The sequence below is a fragment of the Haemorhous mexicanus genome, chromosome Z (genome assembly GCF_027477595.1).
Source record: "Haemorhous mexicanus isolate bHaeMex1 chromosome Z, bHaeMex1.pri, whole genome shotgun sequence".
Taxonomy (NCBI): domain Eukaryota; kingdom Metazoa; phylum Chordata; class Aves; order Passeriformes; family Fringillidae; genus Haemorhous; species Haemorhous mexicanus.
This window is the reverse complement of record NC_082381.1, coordinates 13425354-13450880: the sequence shown is the minus strand read 5'-3', so window position 1 is coordinate 13450880 and position 25527 is coordinate 13425354. Positions and strand designations below refer to the sequence as shown.

General features: G+C 35.5%; 1 protein-coding gene across 1 annotated transcript in view; it reads right to left on the bottom strand.

Moving 5' to 3' along the window:
* ADGRV1 (adhesion G protein-coupled receptor V1) overlaps positions 1-25527 on the bottom strand; it is a 358311-nt gene that overhangs the window by 197348 nt on the left and 135436 nt on the right. The window lies entirely within an intron of this gene.

Here is a 25527-nt window from a genome sequence, read left to right as displayed (position 1 = left end):
CTACACCTTGAATCCTGCATTCTTCCCTGCAAAAAAGACATTGAGGTACCGGAGTGAGTCCAGAGAAGAGAAATAGAACTGGTGAAGGGGCTGGAGCACAAGTCTGCTAGGAGCTGCTGAGGAAGCTGGTGCGGCTAAGATTGGAGAAAAGAATGATCAGATGGAACCTTATCACTCTCTACAAATGCCTAAAGGAGCTTGTAACTAGGTGGGGGTTGGTCTCTTCTCCCTGGTAACAAGTGACAAGAGGAAATGTCCTCAAGTTGTGCCAGGGGAGGTTAATATTGGATATTAGGAAAAATTTCTTCACTGAAAGTGTTGTCAAGCCCTGGAGCAGCTGCACAGGGTTGTGATGGAGTCAACATCCCTGGGGGTATTTAAAAGACATTTAGGGGGAAGTGGTTTAGTGGTGGACTTGACAGTGCTGGGTTAATGGTAGGACTTGATTTACATGTCTTTTCTGTCCTAAATAATTCTATTAATATTTACTCATTTCAGTACTCTTACAGTACTCTTTTTCTTTTCTTGCTTATTTTCTTCATGAAATTAATTTTTCAGTAACTTAATTTTTTTCAAAGAAAGTAAGTCTTTAGCAGAGGAAGTAACTGTTTCAACTATCATAAATTGCTTGATTTTATAGCATAATTTTATCTTATTTTTGATATTTTAATATTAATATATCATTTACAAAGCTGTGTGATGGCCTCAAAAGATTAAACAGCTACACACATTATACATAATTGAATGATCTCCATATCTATGATTTTTTTGTTCTATCAAAAAATGCTACTGATTTAGGTTACAATCTGGGATAAAAAGTGGGGATTACAATTATTAGCGCTGTTTTTCTCTGATCAGAAATAGTAAATTGAGTCAGTTTCTGAGGATTAGATGTGATAACATTGGTGACTGGGATTCATGATCTTTTAGTTAAGAGAGTGAAACTTTCACAGTGAATTCTAGGAAAGTTAATTTTATTTTAAATTATTTAACACTTTATAGAACTTAATTACTGGTATTTAAAGGTTCTGATCTCATAATATAAAAATAGCTACTGAAATGCATGAACTCAGGTATTTCTGTGTACAAAGCAGCATTTTTTTAATGGCTTGATATTGTTTGGGAGAGGGAGTTGAGGAGACTTGACCATATATGAATTTTGCCAAAGGGTAGACTTAATTATTTGCACAAAAAACTAAAAGCCCCATTGCAAATTAACTGAGATTGTCAATTTGAATAGTAAAGGCAAAAGCAAATATGTGTGAAAAACAAAAAGTTTCAGAATTATCAAGGCATCTCAACATAGTCCAAGAAACCTAGAAAATATGCTATAACATTACTAATATTTTATGAACTATTGATGCTATTATTGCATGACATAGAGACTACTGCCAAACATTTGCAAAACTAGGCTTCATTACTCTCTTTAATGTCAATCAGAGTCAGAAAAGGCAGGCTTTTAAATGCAATTTATGCTCTGTGTTATGAGGAAAGTATAGTTAAAATACTAATCTGAGATCTAGGAGTTCAGCAAATGCCCAATATCACCATAACTATCATCCATAGTCTTAAGTAGGCAATGCAACATTAAAACCTGAGAACCGTATTCCAGCCCTAAGATCTAGCTGCTTGGATCTCATGCTGCGTCCCTACGTTGAAATAGGTGTCTGACTTCTGTGTCAGGGAGATAGCTCCAAACTACAAATGATTCTCCAAAGTGGACAATCAAGAGACAAAAACACAATTTGGTGCATACCAAGCCATGCTGGGGTGGATCTTGGTCCCATCCCTGCCACAGTCTCCTATGAATGTACTTCACAGCCCCAGCATATTGAGAACAGACTGTACACAGGATATTCTCTATCAACAGGAAACATAGAAGGAAGAAACCTCCATGAAACAAAAGTTAGAGTTGTAGGAAGATGTTGATACTATCAGATATTATCAGGTCCATGGGACCTGATAAAATTAATCTGTGTGTCCTGAGGGAGTTAGTAGACTAAGTTGCTAACCCGACAGGCGACTTTTTTTTTAAAGTTGTGGCAACTAGGTGAAATTACCAATGATTAGAAAAAGGGAAATCTAACCCTCATTTTTAAAAGGGGAAAGTGCAAGAACTGGGGAAGTACAGACCAGTCAATTCTCATGGAAACCATGCTAAGACACTTGAAAAACAAAGCAGTGGCTGGTAACAGCCATCATGGATTTACAAAGGCCCATATTGGTGACCTTCTGTGATGTGCTACTGCATTGGTGGATGGGGCAGAGCAACTGACATTGTCTACCTGGACTTATGCAAGGTGTTTGACACTGTTCCACATGATATCCCTGTTCCTACATTGAAGAGACAGGCATCTGGTGGACAGAGCACTGGGTGGATGAAGAACTGTCTGGACTGCCTCCCAGAGAGTTGTGGTCAATGACTCATTGTCCACATAGAGACCACTGACAAGCAGTGCTCCTTAGAGGTGACTACTGCGGTAGTCACCTCTAAGGTGACATTGTTCATTGTCTTTGCTGGTGACAGGGACAGTGATATTGAGTGCACCCCAAGCAAGTTTGCTGGCAACACCAAGCCATGTGTTGCAGTTGACATGCTGGAAGGAAGCGATGCCATCCAGAGGGACCTTGACATATTTGAGACGTGGATCCATGCAAACCTCATGAAGTTCAACAAAGCAAAGTGCAAGGTCCTACACTTGGGTCGTGACAATCCCAAACACACCTACAGGTTGGGCAGAGAAGTGAGTGAGAGCAGCCCAGAGGAGAAAGACTTGGTGGTGATGGCTGATGAAAAACTCAACATGAGCCATCAGCGTGCACTCACAGCCCAGCGAGCCAAACATGCTCTGGGCTGCATCCAAAGGAGTGTGGCCAGCAGGATGAAGGAGGTGATTCTGCCTCTCTGCTCTGCTCTTGTGGGACCCCACCTGGAGTGCTGTGTACAGTTCTGGTGTCCCGACAGCAGGAGGACATGGAACTGTTGGAGCAAGTCCAGAGAAGGGCCAAGAAGTTGATAAGAGGACTGGAGCATCTCTCTTAAGAAGTCAGGTTGAGAAAGCTGGGGCTGTTCAGCCTGGAAAAGAGAAGGTTGTATAGAGACCTCCTAGCAACCTTCCAGTAACTGAAGGGGGCCTACTGGACAGCTGGAGAGGGACTCTTTATTAGGATCTGTAGTGATAGCACAAGGAATAATGAGTACAAACTGAAAGAGGGAAAATTTAGGTTACATATTAGGAAGAATTTTTTCACTGTGAGGGTTGTGAAATACTGGAACAGGTTGCCCAGGGAGGTTGCAGACACCACAAATCTCAAAGCGTTCAAGGACAGTTTGGATAAGGCCTTGCATAAACCAATCTAGTGGGAGGTGTCCCTGCCTCTGGAAGTGGTGTTCAGTACTCAATGATCTTTAAGGTCCCTTCCAACCCTTAATACTCTATGATTCCATGATTCTATATAATGTATCCAGAAATTTATTAGGGCTCACAGATGGACAACTTCTTCTGTACTTGGCAGAAGAGTTATTTCTTAAAACACCGCACATTTTCAGATGGTAGCAATGACTATCTTTTTATAACTGGTCAGTGGTTGCAGGATACAAACAGGAACAGGAAAGGTTTGTCTTTCATGACCTCCTCAACCTGTGGGTTGGTGTGAGGGGCATACACACATCTCTGAACTCCAATAACTCTTTTATATAAGATTTTCCTGCAGTCTTTTGAGCACAAATCCGAACTGGGATCTCCCCTCTTCTAAATAGGTGCCCAATGCATTTAGCCACAGTCATGCTCCCTCACTTTCACCTAAGGAATTCTGATAGAATTGTTTCAAGCTGGCACAGCATCAAGAGGTGATGTGAAAAGAGCCTCCCACGCAGATTAGCCTATAACCTGGTAGTAAGGTTCCAAGATTAAACATTAGGGTGTGCAATTTATGTGGAACTGTATCTCCAGATTAAAGTTTCACTCTTAGGGAATTGGCTATTTATGACTGTCAACATTCACAAATCCTTGCTTGGAAAAATGCTGGTTACAAAAATGAACCTCCTTATTGATAGGTAAGTGGGGAAGAGGAAAGAAAAAAATCAAGCAGGCAGCAGTTGCAATAGCATCACTGGGACATTAGCATCTTTACTACTACACCTCCCTCAAAATCACAGTGTGTTTGATAAAGCCAGGGAATGCAGCACTGTTGACAAAGTCCTTCTATAATTGTAATACCTGGAATGGAAAGGAAGATAAGTTGAAAACTGGCACATTTTGTCTATGGCAAACACAGCTGAAATATTAGCTCCTGTGGCAACAGTTTGAACAAACAGGATTCGGTATGCTAAATCCTAGTGATGCTGGCAGGTGAATAGTGCTTGAGGTTTAAGGTGGGGCAGCTTTTGTTTACAGACATTGGCACACATACCTTATTATTTCTCATTTACAGAACCTGGCACACCTTGGGAGTGGTTTTTTGTGGTTTGTTGTTTGGTTGGGGGGGGGGGGGTTGTGTGTTTTTTGGTATTTTTCGGAGGCAGGTAGACTTTTTTTGTTCGTGTTCTTGTCATTTTTAAAGAAAAGAAAATAACCATATGAAGATATATGAAGACACATATGTCTGAGGCATATATACTAGAAGTTTAAGAAAAAAGAAACAAACCAGAGTCAGATCACAGGATCTCAGCAGTACGTGCTAAGTGAAAAAATTCGAAAAAATTTTAAATCCAAGATGATAAAAAAAAATTAAACATTAAAAATTATGTCTGTAGGTTCCTCTTTAAGCTAGAATTCCAGCATAACTTACTGGAAAGAGATATGAAGCCTACAAGAGCTTTAACAAAACCTGTTATAACTCTTGTACATTTTGGTATGTTACCACAGCATCTCACAGTGCAGTACAAGCTTGCTTTCCTGGTTCACCTGCTTCTAATATCCCCTTAAGATGTGCGCTATCTTATCCAATGTGGACATTGCATAAAAAAATCCTCCCAAGATCACCCCTCCCAATTTCCTCATATAATAGTGACAATACACATCCAAATAATGAATCAGAAAAATTCACTTAAATCTATCTGGCAAAATTAAGACCTGATAATACACTGTCAAAGATGCACCTGGGTAATTTCGAAGCTTCTCTTGCATTTGTGGGTCAGAAACAGTCATTAAAGAGACTTTTATGTAGAACTCATTAAAAAACCCCACTTTTTTGATGAAAAGGCAAAAATAAAATTAAAAAAAGTCTTTCAAAATATTTCTAACCTAAAGACCATCTGAAGTGCTTTCAGAGAGGAAATGAGAGTGAAAGCATGAGAACAGAAGGAGATACAGCTCTGATTTACATGTCTGCTGTGCCATTCTCTATCTCAGAGGGGTACCTCAACCAATAAGTCTCTGCCTCCTGCACATCATTCCTAAAAGTCTTTCCAAATTTAGCTTTCAAATTTTTAATAATACTCATTAGAGCCAGGTTTAAGCTCAACTTTTGTCTTTCTCCGTAACTTTGGTCAGAAATAAATCAAAGTTTTACATTTTAAATATAAACCGTAAGTTTTCAGTAAATGTCTATGTGCTCTAATTTTTAGTGAAGATGATACCCAGAAATTAAGAAAAAAATAGTTAGACTTTTTCCCCTCAAATACACTGCAAGGCTTATTTTTAATCTAACTCCTAAATCAACATTATGTTAACTTTAAGCTATATTTATCAAGCAATTATGTAATTATTTGAAGGATTCAGAATTTATAAGAAAAATCTGCATAATATAGATGATATATATATTTGGGGGTTTTGCTATTCCATGTTTTCGTAGACAACTTTGGAAAACAGAATGGCAATTTATTTCTGTTGTCTATTACTCTATCAGATTAAAATGTAAATTTATTTACTTTACAGCCACTTAAGGGAAAGTAAAGGTAAAAATTTTAATAAAGGTGAAAAAAGCTCCTTGAGAATTACATGTAGTCTACTTCTCAGGCAGTAGTGGACCTTGAAAAACAAAAAGAAACCCCTGAATTTTAGGTAAATGTGATTCAGAAAAGAGATTTTATAATGCTTGGGCAAAGGAAGACTGAGGGAAATTAAGGCATTTGTGACAAGGCCAAACACATTATAGTGTGATATATTTGAAAATACAGATATATAAAGAGTAAAAGGAGTGGGTGGCCTTTACTGCTAAACTACAGATTTCTTCACTAAAGTAAAAAATACGTATTTCTGAATATTGCAAAGTACATGTCCAAGTCTGGCTAGTCAAAGATCTGGTGAGAAAATGGTGTTGAAGTTATTTCAAAAACCTGTATTTAGGTAGATTTATTCACGGATACATAAAATTATTCATAAACATGATAATAATAAATTTATTAGGGTAGATTTAGTCCTTTTTTCTAGAAAATGAAAGCATTAATCAGAGTGTTTATCATATATATAAAAGCCACTCACAGTTTTCATTATTATTTCACTAGGAGGACTATTTACTTCTAGAAAGGAAATATTATATGCTTGACACTAGGAAGATAATTATTCTTTTTTCAGGAATATTTCCATAGGAAAAATGCTTATTCCTGCAGTATTTCAGTGATGTTATAGCTCTGTGTTTAGAAAGAAAACCTTCTATGATTCTACTCTTCTTCCTAAAGAATAGTTTTTCTTTAACCAAAATATCTGCTGCAAGATAGTTGAAAAATTAAAAACTATAAAAATTATAAATTAGTGTAAATTTTAAAAATACTTTCCTTCTTAGCTTTTAAATAGGTCATATTAAAGCAATATGAATAATATTAATATGAATGAAAAATTAATCATGATAAAGACAATTTTGTGAAGGAAAAGGGAATCAAAAAAGTGAAGGAAAGGGAATCAAACAAGTGATACAAAAGCAGTCATTCACCAGCTCCCACAACCAGACAGATGGCCAGCTAACCTCCAAGCAAGGCTACCTCCTGTCTCTCAATTTTTATTTCTAAATGCGGAGTTCCATGATATTGACTACCCCTTTGGTCACCTGGGTCAGCTGTTTCTTTTGTATCCCTTCCTAGATCCTTTCCCACCACCAGCCTCCTCAGTATTGAGGCAGTGGGAAAAATACGAAGACTTGGCATCACACACGACCTTTTCAGAAACAGCCAGAACACTTGTCTGTTATCAACATTGCATTGTAGAGTCTTTTATCAAGAACATTAACTTCATCTTGACCACAGCCAGTACAGTATACTGAAAAGAAAACCAACACAAAGAGAAAAGCACATTGGAAGTATTGTATTTCAGCTATACAAACATACATAGAAAAATATATAGTCTTTTATATGGTCACTGTTAAAACACCTTGAGACAACAACATCAAATACAGAGAAAGAGATAATTTTGGTTTTTTCCTGTTTCACTGTATATAAAATTGGGAAGTAGCCCAATTTACTATAAATGAGGTTCAATAGTTTAGAAATTATGAATTCCTGACATTGGCAAGTTCATTAGTATATGTTGTTTTATTTCTTTCCAAGCTACTGTTATTTGTAAATATTGTCAAATCTCTCACAGAAAGACATCATTTATCTAGGAGAGGGCATTAGATCCTTCCTAAGTATAAAATTGTCCAATCTGATTTACTAAGTAATAATGTAACTTGCTAATTTTTTGTTAGCAATAGAAAAATGAATGGTGTATAGCTCTGTAGACAATGAGAACCAAAAGTGGAGGCTAGTGTAGAACTGGTAAAACAGTATATGAGACTGAGGAGAAATGTACATAATGAACCACACTGCTAATCTGAATGTTAAAACTTGAGTAACAGTGCATTAATGACACATGCACACTTGCTAAGTTGTTTAGCACATGGGTCCCTGACAGCCCAGGCCATTATGCCCCAGCAGTGCAGTACCGTAGTACACAAATACTGCCTGTTGTTTGGAAGAAAAGGACACAAATAAGCCTTGCCTCTGGGTAGAACTAATTGGTTTGAGTTGAATGCTACACTAGCATAGCTCTCTAGTTTGCAAGCTTAAACCAGGACTAATTAGTGGGATCTTTGGGCTCTCTGCCTTGTACTCTGTTATAAATAAAGGATTATAATGAAATTAAACTTCATAATAAAGATCAAAAGCAAATACAGCTCAGAAATCAGATCCGAAGAACTGCTTTACAGCAAGTGTCTGGATATACCTTACCTAGAGTTCTAGACTTAGATTACTTATTTGTTCCTATTTTTGAAACAACACTTATGTGCTTATGCAATTGAGATTAAAAAATTCTATTAAATCATAGACATGTTGAACAACAGAAAATGATATTATTTAAGTCACCAACATGATATATGGCTAAACAAAGAAATGAATGAGCAAAATCAGCGTGTTGAATTTTTTAGACTTCTACATGGTTCATAATAAAAAGCAAGAAGTTTAATAAATTAAGAGAAAATAGAGTATTATTGTTTTATACTTAATTCTAAAGTATTAGGTTTCAAAATATACCAGAAATTTTACAGCTCTTTTGGTGTTTAACTTCACAGCTTGTAAAAAAGAACTGAAAGCTGTATTATTTCTGTTAAAACTTATTCACTCATTCCCTCATGTTCCACTCCAAAAATGGTGTTAGCTAAGAGGAAAAAAAGTTCTGAAAAAATAAACACTTGAATGTAGAAGATTTAGGGAAAAGATGACTCACTGATCATCTCTCTCCAAGCTCCTCCTGTTTACTGTTTTCAAATTTCCGAGACTGATTGCTCTTCAGGTCTCAAACAACAAACTACTGCTACTGCCTGCAGCAGCAATCAATTTAAATCACATGACATCTAATGTTCACTCATCAGAGTTTATTAGGTGTTCAAATCATGCCTGAACTCTGTAGGCCCCATTCATATGCACAATTAATGCACACCAATGAGACAATTCAAAGAGGACTTGTTTTCCACAAAACAAAAGCTGAGTTTGGACCTGAATGGCATCCTGCTGCAATGCTGTATGGGAATGGAGAAGACTAGTTTGTCATGTTCATCACCATAGTGAAGACTTTTGTAACTGAGCACATTAAAAGGAGTCCCACAGAATGAAAGAATGAGATTACAGTGTCCAGTAACAACTGGTGAACGCAACTTAAAGAGTTTAAAAGGGCTACCATTTAAATAAAAAGGACCTGACAGAGTTAATGGGCTTAGCTAATGCAAGTTTATGTTGAGATTACTGTGGGGAATAACAGGAGTTGCAGGGAGGTAACAGAAGGAGAAATACTTTTCTGAGAAAGAAGCAGAGATTCAAATCACAGCATCCAGCAGTCAGTGCTAAGGGCTAGATATGAAGAAGTTATAGATGGCAATGATCAATGAAGGATTGGAATGGGCTTAGATGGAGAGACAGCTGAAGGATGAAGGAAAGAAGAAATCAAAAAAATACAGTATTTCAGCGTAACAAGGGCAGGAAACAGGAGGGGATGGAGAGATTGCTATAATGAGCACAAGGGTGGTATAAGTCATTGTTAAGCAGTAGCTGATAAAGACTAAAGAAAGGAAAACAATGAAAATTCCACTAGCTACTGCAGAGAAAACATAATGATTTTTCTCCTTATCAAACAAATTTTGCCTGTCAAAGGTTAGTTATAGGGGTAATCTGGCGTAGGAGGTTTCAGAGGAAATGCCTCCTGAATTCAGAAGGCTTACAAGAAGCTAAATCACTAGATTAACAATGACATGTGTAATCACATGTAAGCGAAGTAGAAGATGACATTTCTTCAACATTAATCCATCTTGGAACACAACTAAAATGCTTGGAGAACAGCTGGCTTTACAAAAATAGTAAGTATTCTCTGTCACAGGCAAGATTTTAGGACAAAATTTGAGTTAAGAACAGAAGGGTAGAAGAGAGGCACCATCAACAGGTTCCCACATTTGGAAATAATGTTAGAAAAAAGATAAAAGAAAATATCTTTTAAAATATGCACACATTCTATCTAGCCAAGCTCTATCTTTTGCTCTCTCTTTTCTCTGTAATATTTCCTATGTGTATATATAAAATATCTATGTGCATCTCCACATGAATTTATATATGCATGTGTGCACACAAAGAGAGGTCAGTTTTTAGTCTGGCACAGTTTAGACACACTTTTAAAATATGGAAAGTTTTACATACTTTATACATTTATACTTTATTTTTCACTGAATGGTGATCCCCGAGAAATGACAATGCCCAAAGCATCCTTAATCAAGATCCATCCAATATCAGTGTACTAAATTGAGTATTTCAGTTCTGAAGCAAATTCTACACGTAGATTTTTACATTTTGAGATACTTATTCCTAAGCAGGCCTGATTAAATAAATGAGAATACTTGAAATGTAACTTACAGTAGGTGCAAAAGTAACAGAAATTGACTGCTGACTGTAGATGTAAACTCTCTCTTTTGAAACATAAAACTTTAATCAGATGAAAAATACATCTTAATTTAAAAAAACAATTATCAGAAGACAATTTTTCTAAGCTTTAGAAGAAATATTTTGGTAGTATCTTCATTACCAATTTAACTTTAGATATAATTAGAATGCTTGTCACAAAAAATTACAACAGAAGGCAGCTTTAGATATGAATTATTTTTTTCCCCCTACAATTCTAGAATATTAAAATAACAGCTCTCAAAAATAAGGGAATAATAGCAATGTCAACTGATGCTTCCCTCTCTACAAAGTGTAGAAGAGGCATTCACAATTAGTGCAGAATTTCCTGGTTACCCTGTTACATTAGGATAGTATCCTGCCCCTGATCACTTGTGACACGTAGTACTATTTAATGCGACACTCTTATCAAGACAGCAAATTGCCATCTGGTATTGAGACCTACAAAACAAATAACCATCACCGTGGCATACACGATAATTTCAAAGAGAACAATGAAAATTGACGAAGCTTAATTGTTTCCAGTTCCTTCTGTCATCTGAAATCTACATAATTTTCACCTTCATCAATGACCCAAGATTCCACATTCACTGTTCAAATAAAAAAGCTCCCAAATTTACAGTGACAGTAGGAAATATAACATTGGAGGGATGGAAAAATACAAGATTACAAAGCTCCCCAGAGCAATCCTTTAATGAAGGTTTTAAACTAACATGAGCCCATTAAATAATGTCACATTTAATGAGTACTTAAATAATGTCATTAATAATGGAGTAATTGGACCTTTTTACAGAAAGAAAATCTATTTAGCACTGTCATCATTTCCGGTAATACAAGGTACTGAATAGTGTCTTATTCTTAGTTGTTTTAACTTTCTAAACATAAATAAGCCAGAAATAATGAGTGAGACCAGCTTTTACAGAAACTGCAGCCTAACCACTTAACTTCTATTCCATGAGAAAAAACCACATTTGTGTACCTCTGTTTAGATCAGGTGGTCATATAAAATTACTATTGTGTTTTTCGTGTCTTGGAAATGACTGCAATTTGGCCAACTGACTCAAGAAGGATGGTATTATATGGAATTTCACAGCAATTATAAACCCAAAGACAAAATCTCTATTGAGCTTTTACCACATGTAATAACTTTCTCATATGATCTAAATAGTTTATCGTATGTAGTTTCATATAGTTTGCTATCAAGAAATAAAATTTAGCATTGATCTTCTAACTCTTTTAAAAAAATCATAATTTGGACACCATGATTACACTTAGATAAATATTCCAATATCAAGCCAACAAAAATAAATTTTTCTTTTGTTTTGTCCAGTCAAGGGAAAGGAATTTGGTTTTTGTTTTCAAATATATGCATTTTTGAAAGAAATTCAAACCAGTGCTTTTGAAAGAAATTCTAAATTCTACATATTTCTATATTGCTACTTCTCAGGAAATTAAATGATAATTTAATGACACAAACCTGGACAGTTAAAGAAATGTATTAACTCCATTACCCAATCTAGTAACTTTCTTTTAGTCTAGTAACTAACCTTTTCACAAAAGAAGTTTCTTATATGTAATTTGAGTCTCGATGTTTCTCGTGTAATTTATTATATAACATTTAAATTACTGATCAAAGATACTTATAACATCTTTAGATGTCTAGATCAAAACGATTTCTTCTTAAAACATTTTAGAAGCTACCTTAATTTCCCATTATTTCTGAATTTATATGAAAAGAAAAATTAAATATTTGTTATTGTTAGACCACTTTGTGACTACTGCTCATTTCTGTCTGTATGCTTTAGCACTCCAAAAGCTGATTGGGTTCTGCTTTGTTTTGATATCAGCAGGATGAAGATACCATTAAGGAGAAGTGGACAAATTCCCTTTAGAAAAGTTAAATGAACTGTGGCAAACATAATCTCACTGTAGATAAGGACAAGGAATAGCTTCCCTCACAAAACTATTCAAAGCAGGAGTCTAACTCGACTGCTGTCATGGTGAGGAAGACTTTCTCGCTGCAGGAAGGGAGCGCAGCAAGGGTCACAGAACTGAAGATAGCTTTTCTGGAGCCCTTACAACTAGAACAGTTGCTGAAAAGCAAAAGCTTCTGGCACATGCTCATGCAGCTCCATCTCTGTCCAATCAAATCACCCAGAAAAGACAGAGCTTATGCCAGCACGGTTACTGTACAATTTTGTTAATATAATACTCAGAGGATGTAGACTAAATTTATGCTTTATTATGGGAAATTAATTTTGTTCTCGATTCACATTTTATTAATTAGTAACCCTGCTGAAAACTTTTTGCAGCTGTTTATAGCAAAGATCTGCATAAAGATATGTTGTCTTCAATCCCTGTGAGCAATTATTGACAAAGAATTTGAATAGAAAAGTGGCTTGACAGACTTCAGAAGTACATAGCTGGTATAACTTGGCTGTCACATATAAAGCTTCAGCTCTCCCGCACAAAGTCTTTTCTGATGTTATTCTTGATCTTACTACTAACTTTACCACAATAAATAAAACATATAATAATTTCTTCAAACTTTTTTGCCTTTTAATTATTTTTATGAACAAAAGGAGTATTTTTGCTGTACCACACTGCATTGCTTTTCATCAGTTTTCTGTGTAAAATAAAGGAAATATTCTGCTCATAATAGGCTCAAAAAAGTGTGATAACTGAGTTGTTATAGATAACAATTGTATCTTCATTTCACATGAAGTGGGATTTCACTTGCAGAAAAAATGAAATTAAACCTCTGATATTAAACCTCTTGATCCATATTCTAAATCAAAGTTAAATATGAGAGGAAAAAGTGATCACATCAATAAGGGCCATGTGATAGAGAAACAGATTGGATAATTAAACGGAGGTAGAGATTAGGCTTATAAAGGATTCTGTGAGATATACAGTAGTCTTGCTTTAGTCAAACCTGATTTGCAAGAAGAACCTCTAGTATGACATTCAGCATTTCAGTCTCAGATACACATCTACCCAGATAGTTAATCTGGGCATTTTACTAGACTGTGAGAGAAGGTCTGGTTTGTTTCATTTGAATTTTTCAATAACAGCTTGGAAAATAACATTTAAAAAGTTAATGTTGCTGGTAACTCTAAGTTTTTATATTCAATAAAACTTAAGTTAAAAGCACAAATATCTGAAACTGAAGATATTACCAAGAATTATAGCTCATACAATAAAATACCTTCATTATCACCATTGAAATAAACCAAGTAAAAGTGTTTTCTAAAATTCAGGAGGCAACAATATGATCTGCAGAGCTAAACCATAAGAATTATCCTTAATCACATCTCCAAGTGTATTCAGTACAAGTAGGATTTTGAAAAAAACCTGTTAGTTAGAATCATTTAGACTCTTTAGAGCATTTAGACCATTGCTTAAATATGATCCATTTCAATTGGAAACCTTTGATTTATAATTTGGAATAGTCTGAGTTCAATATCAATAAAAAACTCTCCAAATCCCATTTTGAATTTCAAATCCACACTGAAATACTTGAATTGAAAGAAACAAGCCTCTTCCTAGCATATACTTGACTGATTGGAAAGAAATCCAAACTAAACAGCTCTTTCTATATTTTCTAATTTGAATGGGGAGCATTGAGCAAGGAATGATCTACATGATCTTTAGAGGTCCTCTCATCCTAATAACTATTTTATTCTGTGCTGTGATTTGGCTATTAATGACCATCTAATTTCTACCCTGGTGCATACCTACTTAGCAGCTGTATTTGTGTCACTCTTTGTTCATAGTTCTCCTGAAGTCACTTCAAATGTTACTAAGCAATGGACTAAAAAAACACAAGAGAAGAAAGTTTCACAGACTGATTTGTTTTTAGAATAAACAACAGCAAATGCACAGACAGAGAAGTGGTCCACTGACAAGAAACATGGAGTTACAGCTTTCATGATTTTATACAAAAATGTGAAAATACGAATAACAAATAAAGTCAAGAAAAAAATATATGACAATCTTATAATACAGGGGAACTAGCTTACCATTCCCAAAATGAATTGAGACTCACTAAGTGCTATGATGACCTATACCAACAACAACATCTGAAAGAAAAGCAAGGAAACAAAACATCAACCCCCAAACCTCTAAGATACATAAATACCAGGTTCTTCTTTGGGTTTACTTGGAAAAAAAACCTTGAGGAAAGGAAAGTCAACTCTGAATACAGAGGACATGCTTTTTTAAATTTGTCAAATGATAAAGTAGATTTGGCAAAAGTTGTTCTTATTATTAACAGAATTCTAGACTTGCTGAAAAGTCACATTAAGTTTTAGAAATTCTGTACCATCTAAGAGTGTAGCAGCTCCTATTAGCCTGATGGGTTGTGACAGACAAAGAGAGGGCCATCATCTGTGGAACTGACCACACAGCTAAACAGAGACTAAAAGCAAATTACAAGAAAAATATTTGAATCTCCAGATTTCCACCTGATGTGCAGGGAAGTCTTGCTGGGAAAGAAAGGGGGAAAAAAATTCTTACAGTCTGAGATGAATTTCTAATGTTTCTATATTATCAGTGACACTTGATTTTTCTGAATAGTTCTGTCTGTCACAGGATGTTACTACACAAAGCTTTGCAAGTCTTAGTTAGAAAGCATTCGCCATATTAAAAATTATGTTCAACAATGTGACCCAGGCTATAACTAATTTTGGGAAATGTAGAACAATTATTCCATCTTTTTCATTCCATTTTAGGAAAGCCCACTTAATTAATGAATAAATGGCAGCTCTAATTTACTACATTATTTAAAGCACACTACTTGGTAGTTATCGAACAAGAACACATTCTTAAACTCATGAATTTTTTTCCTTCATTGAAGAAAATAGGGTAAAGTGCTAAGGTGAAAGTGCTGACAAAAGGGCATGAAAGAATATTAGAAAGCAGAATATCAATCCTGAGTTTAGATAAGATCCCAACTCCATATGCTTCAGACCAAAAATGCTGAAAATTAAATTACAAGGAATCTATAAATTTATTTTATTCCGTAGAAATTCAATATCATTTAAAAACTGTGCTTATCTCCCCTTAAATAAATGCAGTAAATTCATCTGATGTTTTGAAAGCATATTTGATCTTGGTTGAAAGCTAATAATAGCTACAAATCCTTCAATTCTTTATAGGTATAGCAGCTCAAAATTAGAACAGTACAAATGATGTCTTACAAAGCATTTTTTTTTAATAGTTTGGTGTCCTCTCACTGTTTGATTAAAGTTGTGTGGTATATCAGATTTGCTAAGCAAAAGGATTATTTAGGATTATTATTATGTTAGGAGAATATGGCTACAACTTCCTCTGGGTGATTCTTGTGCAGGATTATGAAATAAACCAAGTGAAACTACAACATTCACATTTTCATCACTGAGGGCAAGTCATTACTTCCAAAGCTGGAGTCACATGCTGTGTCTGTATGTCAGTCAACAGCCCCCAATAACTTTGAATATTTTGAAAGGGTAATATGATACAATGATCAACAGAAAGTTCAAGCAGGAAAGTAATCTACTGGAGCAAATGGGAAAGGGGATTCTTTATACTAAAAATTCCTCCAGTCAGTTCTTTTCTTCAAATTTCCATTTAAAATGTCAAGTATAGTGTAAGCATCACAAACAGTGATGCTTACAATTTATAAACTAGTAAAGCTGAAAGTTAGGAATTCATATACAACTATGAACTAAGTGGGCAATGTACTACTGAGAAGTAAATACATTTATTTGGTTTTGCTTTAAAAAAAATAGGGGATCACATCCGGCGGAGACGTCTGCCTCAGTTGTGTTTGCAGAAGACTTTGGCCACAGACCATGGGAGGCAGGGAGAGAGCAGCTAACGAGGACATGGTGGGAAGAGTGGGGTCATGGGAATTACTACTATGCTAATAGAACCATCCTATATTTGGTCAAGTTTCTAGTTCTTGTTTTCAGTTGGCTCAGTGCCTAGTTCATATAAGGTCATATTCCAAGTTCATGTTTGTGATTGGACCTTTGCCCCTATACCTGGCTATGTTTGCCCCATCCATGTGTCTGTGGTTCTAGTCTCTGTATTCTGTGGTTTCCATGTTTGTTATTTTCATTATTAAATTTTTATTTTCTGGGCTAGACCATCGTTCCTGTCCCTAGTTTTACCAACTCACTCCGGTCAAGCTGAGCAAGGGGATCACAGCGAAGCCTAAGCTGCAATAAAAAATGTTTCCAGTTTTGTACAGCTATATTAAGTAATTGGGCAGGAACTTTGAAAAGGGAACAAATGCTATATTACACAGTGCTAAATGTTAGCAGAATCCTGTAGAATATTGTAACATTTTGAAGATAACATGTCAGTAATTCAAGAGGTAAGAAAAAATAAAGTGCTCATTTTTTCCTTTGATAAACAGACTTGTCTACTGGAATCTGACATTTATCAAACTCTCTAATAACACCCGTACATCTCAGTATTTCAGACAAAGAATCTTTTGAAGATGTTTTTTTCTAGGGTGAAGCTTAATAAGGACACTTGCCAATAAGGACACTTGTGAAAGCTGGAGCATAGGAAGACACGTCTTTGAGCAGAAAGGAAAACTGATATGCTGTGTTTCCTCCGACAAAAGTGAATGGTCTAAATATAAAAATTAAAAAACTTTAAACCTGAAAGATCTAAAGCTTCAGCAGATGTTGTAGAATATACCATTGTGTGAAACCTGCCAGCTGTGTGTGTGTATGAGTGTCACACACTGGAGCAGGATTTTAGTACAAAAAGCTGTGAACAGCTATCTTCAGAGAGATCTCATCACATTTTATTATTCTGCAATGCATACTTTCTGGATGTCTAAACTAGACCAAGCTTAGTAAAAGTTCATTATAAAACTGAAGGAAAATCTTCCAAGCAACAAGAGAATGAGAGTTTGGTGGGACATTCCCAGTGACTTCTGCCTCCAGCCAGAGCTAGCCAAGCTCAGACACCTCTGCACCTATTACTGGATTTCTAAGGAGTGACTTCTTATTTGTACTTTTGATAAAAAGACTATTTTTCCACTCATGCTTCTAAGGAGAAAATCATGACTTGCTTCATATGTCAGGAATGATCTGTTATCACAGTTAAGAGCAAGCTCACCTTCGGTTATATCCTTTTGCAGTACTGAGCATACAGGCACAGAACAAGGACGTAATTCAGTCTGAATGCTAAAGGTGTCACTACTAGCTTCTTTTTAAACCAATACAAAAACTCAACCAAGAACACATTTCATAAAGTTAGAGTAAAATAAGTTCAACCTTTTGATCAATTGTAAAGAATTTTATAACAAAGAAGGTGGCTGAAGAGCTAATGCTTTAGACCTACTAATCACATGGTGAAAGTCTTCTCATTCAACTTCCTTGTTTGCTTCTATTTCATTCCTTTTCCAGTGAAACCACATTTACACAAGACTTTAAGAAATTGGTCTAATGTTAATAAGATATATTTTAACAATACATATCATTTACTATCAAATATATCCTGAAAGCTTTTGCTCTTCAAAGGTGGGAAGCTGACATGCCCAGACTAAAAATTATCCTGACAAGATTAGTTCCCATCACATCTGATCTCAGCGAAAAGTTAGTAATGAGCTGCAACATTTTAATGCCAAATACCAGCCTGCATGAAGTTAAAGGCAAGGTACAAGTTTATAAAAAACCTAAAGATTCCTATATGGATATTGCTTTAACTCGTCCCATGGCAAGAGTAGAGTGCTGTATATAACTATAAGTTAATGACTTGGCAAACATTCAGATGAGGGTTTAGGAACACATTAACTACCCATCTACCCAAAACTCTGCTCAAAGGTGAGCCGCTGCAAGGATCTGTGACAACTGAAGAGCACAATTAAACATGAAGATAGATTTTGCTATAGAGCTGTCTTTTATCTCCCATGGAGACCTTTTGAAAATCCTCATGTAACTGTCTCCAATTGTCTGTAAGTATGCTGCTGTATCTTGATCACAGATTATATTCAAGCACAATTTGCAGTATTTTAAAAATACTTCAGAAGTAACATATAGCAGTAAATATAAGCCAATTTTAATTACGAATTCATATAGACCACAAGTCTGTAGCTGTACTTTTCAGTTATATATTTCTCCATCTGTCTCTCATTTATGTTGTGCGGAGTCATGCACACCTATGAAAGAGGTGGTGGGAAGACAAAAAAAAAACTTCTGTATATTAGGTTTAGAAGACTGATGCATCTGCATGGGATCTATTCATATTGTATGCCTGCTTGATTCGTCTCTTCCCAACTTTTTTCTCACTATGGGAACGATGAAAAAGAAATAAAAGGCCACCTATCCCAAAGCAAAGCTTCAGCTATTGCGGTTATTGTTTGAAAGTTGTTCTTTTGATTTTGGTCTCAAAACAAATTATTTACTAACTTATTTTCAAGGCTGAATTTTCCTGATTTGAATCTGGATACCATAGAGAACAAGAAGCCTAAAAGCCTGTGTAAAGAGGTGCCTTAACCTTGTATAAGATAGCAAGAACATTTATATGTCCCTTGTTTCCCACCTGCTTCGACACAGTGGTGGAAGACCTGTGTTTGGACTGCCTTCAACATGCAGATTTATACCACACCACAGACAAGAGCAGTATCTGTCCAAAACTACTGCAGGACACAATAAAATGAAAGTGTCTGGGCGCTGCAAGGCCCAGGGATAAATACTGCGGGAACAGGGGGAAAGAGCTAACAACTTTCATCAGAATGTTTGTCCTTTGAGTGGAACAGACATTTTGTATCCCAGGGTAAATGAGATGCTAGGTGTTCATTTGACTCAATTCTGTTTGTTTACTCACAGGCAGACAATCTTTAGACTTTGAATTCCTTCATTTGCCAAGCTACTTCTTAGCAGCTGGTCCACAATTATTGACTAAGGGAAGATTCCTATCCCATTTCAGCTGTCAAGTAAAACAAGTAGTTAATTATCTTCTGTGCACTTTCTCCCGTCTCTGGTCTCTGAGACCCACATAAAATTCTACTTTTCCCAGCAAGTGTTTCAACTATAGACGTTAATTTCTAATGATGCATATGCTTTGTGCTTAGTTGATTTCTATTCATTCATCTATCTTTGCCAAAAAAAAGCTTCCTGGTTTCTCCATTTTTTTGAAATGGAAACATGGAAATATAGCATCATGGTTTTCTAAACCTTTTTTCATGGCTGAACACAGTTTGGGGGTTTTTTGGTGCGTGAAAATATAAGTTATGTGCTTCTGGTTTCTGCCTCTGGCTAATATACACCCCAAACTCTTTTTTAATAATTTCACTGATTATTCATTGTCATTCCAAGCATATAAGGTTTTCATTATAATTTTTCAGAATCTAATCAGATCTACATTAGTGTTAGTATCTTTCTTTCAAATTATATTTAAAAAGGTTGACATATCTTAAAAATAAAAATAATAAAGTAAAAAAGTCTGAAATGTTATAACCTGTTTGTTCAATTCTTATAAATCTCTATAATGTGATTTTCAAAAGGCACATACAAATAGGGAAAAATGACTACGGGAACAAAATCAGATCTACCAGCATGCAAAATTCAACCACAGCCTACTGATTTAACTTTCAAAAATTATTTAAGCATTAAGCATTATTAAATTAGGCATTATTAAAAAGCATTTAATCATAGTTAACCACAACCATAAGTTAACCATAATCATAAATTGTAAGCTGGTATTTATGAAAATAATATTCAGTTATTTTCTAAAGCAATCAGAACTCCAGTACACTTGAAAGTAAACTTGACATATGAATCTGGCAAGGTCAGGCTCTGGTTTCATGTCTACAAATTATTCAATTAAATTCTGAAAAGGACTTGTGAATCTACTGTGTATGGAACATCAGCTGCCTTAAAGTTATGAAGTAGGTAATGAGAAAACTGTCAAAATGGGAAAAAATACTTCTTTAAAACTTTCTTGCATGTGGATGCAAGCAAAGTGACAGTGGTAGAGAAAGAAGAGAACTTAAAGTTTCAGTGGTTAGTATAATTTTAATTAGTTGTAAAGGAAAACTACTGAAGTTCTATTGCTTATGAAACCCTATAGATTATTTCCTCTGATAGATAAGCTAAATTCAGAATGTTTTGGAAATTTCATATTAATAGAGCACAGCTGTTGCTATGGCCTGAATTTATGGTATGGCTGAGAAACAGCAACTGCTGCTGTCCTTCTCTCCATCAAGGCAGGTTTGAGGAAAGCCTTCAACAGGGAAAAAAGCAACAGAAGATTTGCTGATTAGGAGAAGTAATAGATAACTACTTTTTTATTAAAGAAGAATGGGACACATGAGAGGACAGAACAAAGGGAGATGAAAAAGGGAGGCATAAAATGGGAGAAAGAGTTGAAAAATTACAATGAAGCATGAAATAGAGGGAGGCAGCAGTATAACCTGCTTCACAGTAAGACACCAAGAACAGCAGTGAATAGGCAACCTGGGAATGTTTCAGTCTGTTCCACTGTGTGTGTGGTCCCCAACTGTTTGTGATGTTGGGGGAAAGTAGAGAATAATGAAAAAGAGCTGGAAGGCATTAGCTGATACAAATCTCATATTCTTATACTTCAAAGTGATAAATGGAACATTTGACTGTTGGCAGTGAGGACAGGAGGTGTGAGGTAATGTAGCAGCATTCTAACATATGTTATAGCATTGCTCATATATCTGAGTTCTGGCAAACCCTAGGAGATAATCTATAAAAAACCTAACAGCTTGTGCATAACCCTACATGGGGCTCAACATGAGAAAAATGAACAAGGGTGGTAGAAGTAAAATCCCTACCAAAAAGCAAAAGTAAAAATATATGGGTACTTCCACAGAGCTAGATTATCAGCAAAACACCAAAATCCTGTGTTGGCAGATGAAAACAAATAGCATAAGATTTAAATTGAATATTTCCTATTTATTTCTTACACTCATTAACTTGGTCACAACTACTACTCTCTCTTTTTGGGATATGTTTTTCAGCTGCTTCTACATCTCCTCACTCCCTAGACAGAGACCGTGAAGATAAACTCTTAGAGCATTTGCAGAGCCTTTTACTTTTCTCTGAGCTTAAGCTCTAAGTATCTGCAGATGGCATCATTCCATCAAATCTCTTGAAGCCGTGTCAACTCCGCACTTGATGGAACTCACAGGAAAATTGACTCCCTCTGCTGGAGAAAAGGGAAATATTCTGCAATTAGGATTTCAATGAGTAGTCTGCTCCCACCCAGAAATCTGGGTGATCAAGGAATGATCTGCTGTTGTTTTGTGGTAGCAGTTCTTCCTCACTGTTTAATTGTGCATAACATATATTCTAATGACTGGGTAGTCAACTTCTCCAGGTAAGGATTTCTTGACTCTCAGATTCTGAAGGACCTCATACACCTTATCTAACACCCAAGGACACCTGATTATCTATCTATCTATCTATCTATCTATCTATCTATCTATCTATCTATCTATCTATATATCATCTGTCTATCCATCCATCTTCCATCCATTGATCCAGCATCTTTAAAATGTCTGCATATATAAATGATCAATGTATACAACTTATAAAAACATTGAAATCTTGATATAGATTACAATCTCTTCTACTAAAAATCTCTGATTAGCTCCAACTTTGATTCTTCTTGGGTACTTCAGACTCAAAACCAGAAACTTGTAGAGTAATAGAGGTGGGCCTACTAATCCTCATTTGTAAAAATGTATTGCTTTGCTATAAAAGCATTCAATTCATGTTAGTCCACTCTGAAATTGTCTTTTATTTAAATCCAATTCCCAAATAGTTCTACTTATGATTAGATTGAAACTGGCTCTGAAAGAAGCTGCATGAACTGTGCTCTGACTTGGTAGGAGTGACTGAAATCAGTAATAATTAGTAAATAAGTAAATAAGTCAGCTTAATAATAACTAGTACATAATTAATAACTAGTAAATAATTAAAATAAGTCAGTTTAAAACCTAAGAAAATAGTCCCTGGAGTTAGGGTTAGGTCCTAATTTTTGCAATGGTAACAAAAAAATAGGTGAGACTCCAGGAGTCACTGTCTGCTGTATTATAGGGGACCATGTTTTCAGTAGGACTGAGGAACATACATTGTATCCCCTGGTACAGAATGACTGTTATAAAGTAAATAAAATTTATTTAATGTGAAACAAGTGTTATGCAGGGAACTGATGAAAGCAGTTTACCCACATGAACATTTTTACTGACACACCTTCCCCTTCTGACATACCCAACAAATGTCTCAGCTAGCTGTGCTTTCCAATAGTCCAATAGAAGTGAAAATCTTTTCCACTTTCCATTCTTAGTGATATCTGTAGAATCTTTCCTTCTATAAATGAGAAACGTTAGACTGTATTATCCCAAAGACAAGAACCCTGACAACAAGGGTGGAAGAAGAATACATACCACTCATAATTCTTACTGAAATATTTCACATCACAAAGTAACAGGACAAAACACATTAGTATGGAGCCAAATTTCTAAAATGAGCACCAATTTGGGATCACTGTATACAGTTTTCTTCTGTTTCCTCTCAAATCTTACAAGTAAGAATTGTTAGTTTCTTATAAGCATTATTTGCTACTGTCAGGTTACAGCAAGTAAATCAAGAGCAAGGACATTTCAGGCCTAGTTTTCCTCAAGACAAATTCCCTTACTCTGGAAAACTGGGCTCTAACTTTAAAGTAATGCATAAAAATATTTTTTCCTTTCTATTCCATAGAAGTTTCATATTTCATATGGACCTGGAGTTTAGCGAAACTCTGTGCTTCCCAGCCTCCTCAGAAACAGTCATTTAACTAGGATTTCCCAGGAGCTGACTAAAAGGCTCACGCTTACCCTAAGAGAAGACTGAATTAAAATCAAAACTTTTTCTACTGCCAGGAGAGGGGCAGGCACTCAGTCACTCACTGTCACAAGCTGTCTCTGTGGTGGATGGTATATAGAATCACTCTAGACACCTCATTTTGGAACATGCTTTGCAAGCTCCCCCTAGGCAGGTATATATATCAATTTCATTTGGGCTTTGCTTTTGTGCAGGTGAAAATAAGAATTTCCTTATTTTGGAAGAGAGGAGTTAGGATTAAAACAGTACAGCAAAAGCACCATTTCACTGTATCGGTAAAGGTTTCACTTTCATAGCATGGCAGAAGCTACAGGCTCTATGATCATTCATTCATTCATTCATTCATTCATTCATTCATTCATTCATTCATTCATTCATATCCTGCTCCTTCATCGTCTCTTGGAGATTTTATCACATCTTTAAAATTTATTTTCTGGCAGAATTGTCCAAATCTGTAAGAGTACAAGAATGTAGTTTATAATTTTTAAAAAAATGTTTAACAATTTTTTAAAAAGAAGATGGTATGCACTATCGCTTCTTGAAAAAACATAACTGTATGTCTGTATTTCTGCTCAGGTTAAATAACACAATTTAAATATTTAAACAGAGAAATAAAATTCTTCATCATGCTTTTCCATCAAAGTCAGTGCTAGGATCAATTTGACCTGGCCAGTTTGGTAGTTATTGCAGTGACGGGTGATGATGCTAAGTGTATCATAGTAATGTATAAGAAGCTTGAGGACAGGATAAATTAGAATGTGCTAATTTTTTATTTGACAAAAATAGGATGACACAGTCTTTTTTCTATTTGATTGGACTTTAATTTTGCTTTGCTGGCCACAAGAATGGAAGACCATTTGTACACAGTAATTGCTGTAAGCAGTCTATGAATGTTTAAATATTCCAGAGAAGTGGCTACTGCATATAGCTCAACAGTGCACTCACAAGAAGTCTAAACAGAAAATTTTGAGTACATTCATGTTATTTGTAATACTCAGCATGTACTGTGGAAATGACCCCTGAAATTTAATGTGAACAAGATGCATCAAGCTGAGTATACACAAACAAGCCATGTACAAAGTGTTTATTCATGCATTCTGCCTGGAAATTCTCAGGCAAAGCGTGGTAGGCATAACAATAGTTCCTATTAAGATTGTAATCTAGGTTTTTAGTGCTGAAAAGAAAAAATTTATTGACGAGTATGACAGTATGAAATATGTTCTCATACTACTTCAATTGTTTTGAATACTCAGAAATTCACCTAAATTTAGTCCAAAACTGAAAATCTCAGCCTAGAAACGTTTTCCTTTGTGCATTTAGGGTATTCTCACATGAACTTATGCTTGAAAGGAATAAAAAAATGTTTTATAAATATCTAGGCTTTTATGTTCTTCCAATGAGCTCCACCGAACACATGGTGAAACATCTATTCTAGAATGCTTTCAAGTGCTCCATTAATGCTGGCAGCCTTGGATACAACAAGAATGAAATGAAGATTGAATGTTTGAATCACCTTTCCCCATCACTGATGGAGAAATGAAGTTTTGTGAGCAACTACAAAGCAGGCACAGCCTTGGAACAGCAAGTTTCTGAGCAATGTGCTGAGAAGATTTGACTGCCATCTACAGACATGAGTAACTAGTGCACTGGTAGCAAAAAAGAACCTCAAAACTATAAATCTAATAAACACCTAGTGCAGATATTAGAGGAAAACTAATCTGTATGTATAAAACAGTGGAGCTACCACAGAAAGCTTTGCAGCTGGGTTCTTTTTTAGGGGTGGGGGGGTCTTTTTTTTTATTGTTTTGTTTTTGGGTTTTTTCCTCATAAAAATATAAACACAGAGAAACACCAGCTTCCTTCATTCTGTAGAGTGGCCTGAGAGCTAATAGTTACAAATCCAGCGTCTAGAAGTGCTAAAAGTTTAGTAGATAGAAATGGAAAATACTAACATTTTCCTTGTATTTAAACTATGAAGTGCTGATTTTCATGTAGTAAGTTCTCAGTTAAAACTGTCTTAAATAGTTTTTGTAATACAGAGTCATTGGTTTGCAAACTCATGAAATTTTCAATTAAATTGTGAATTTCTTATCATATGTATAGTGACCAAATGCTTGTATGTGGGTACAGCTGTACATACATCATCTACCTAGACTTTTCTGTTAAATTTTTGCTACCTAATCAGGCTAGTTCACAACAGGCCAAAATATTACAACGCAGGTAACTGTACAAAGATTTTCTTTCAGCTGTTCAGAACAGCTAGTACAGTAGTTGTTTTCCCTTGTCAAACACTTTCTTTTCACTCTTGAC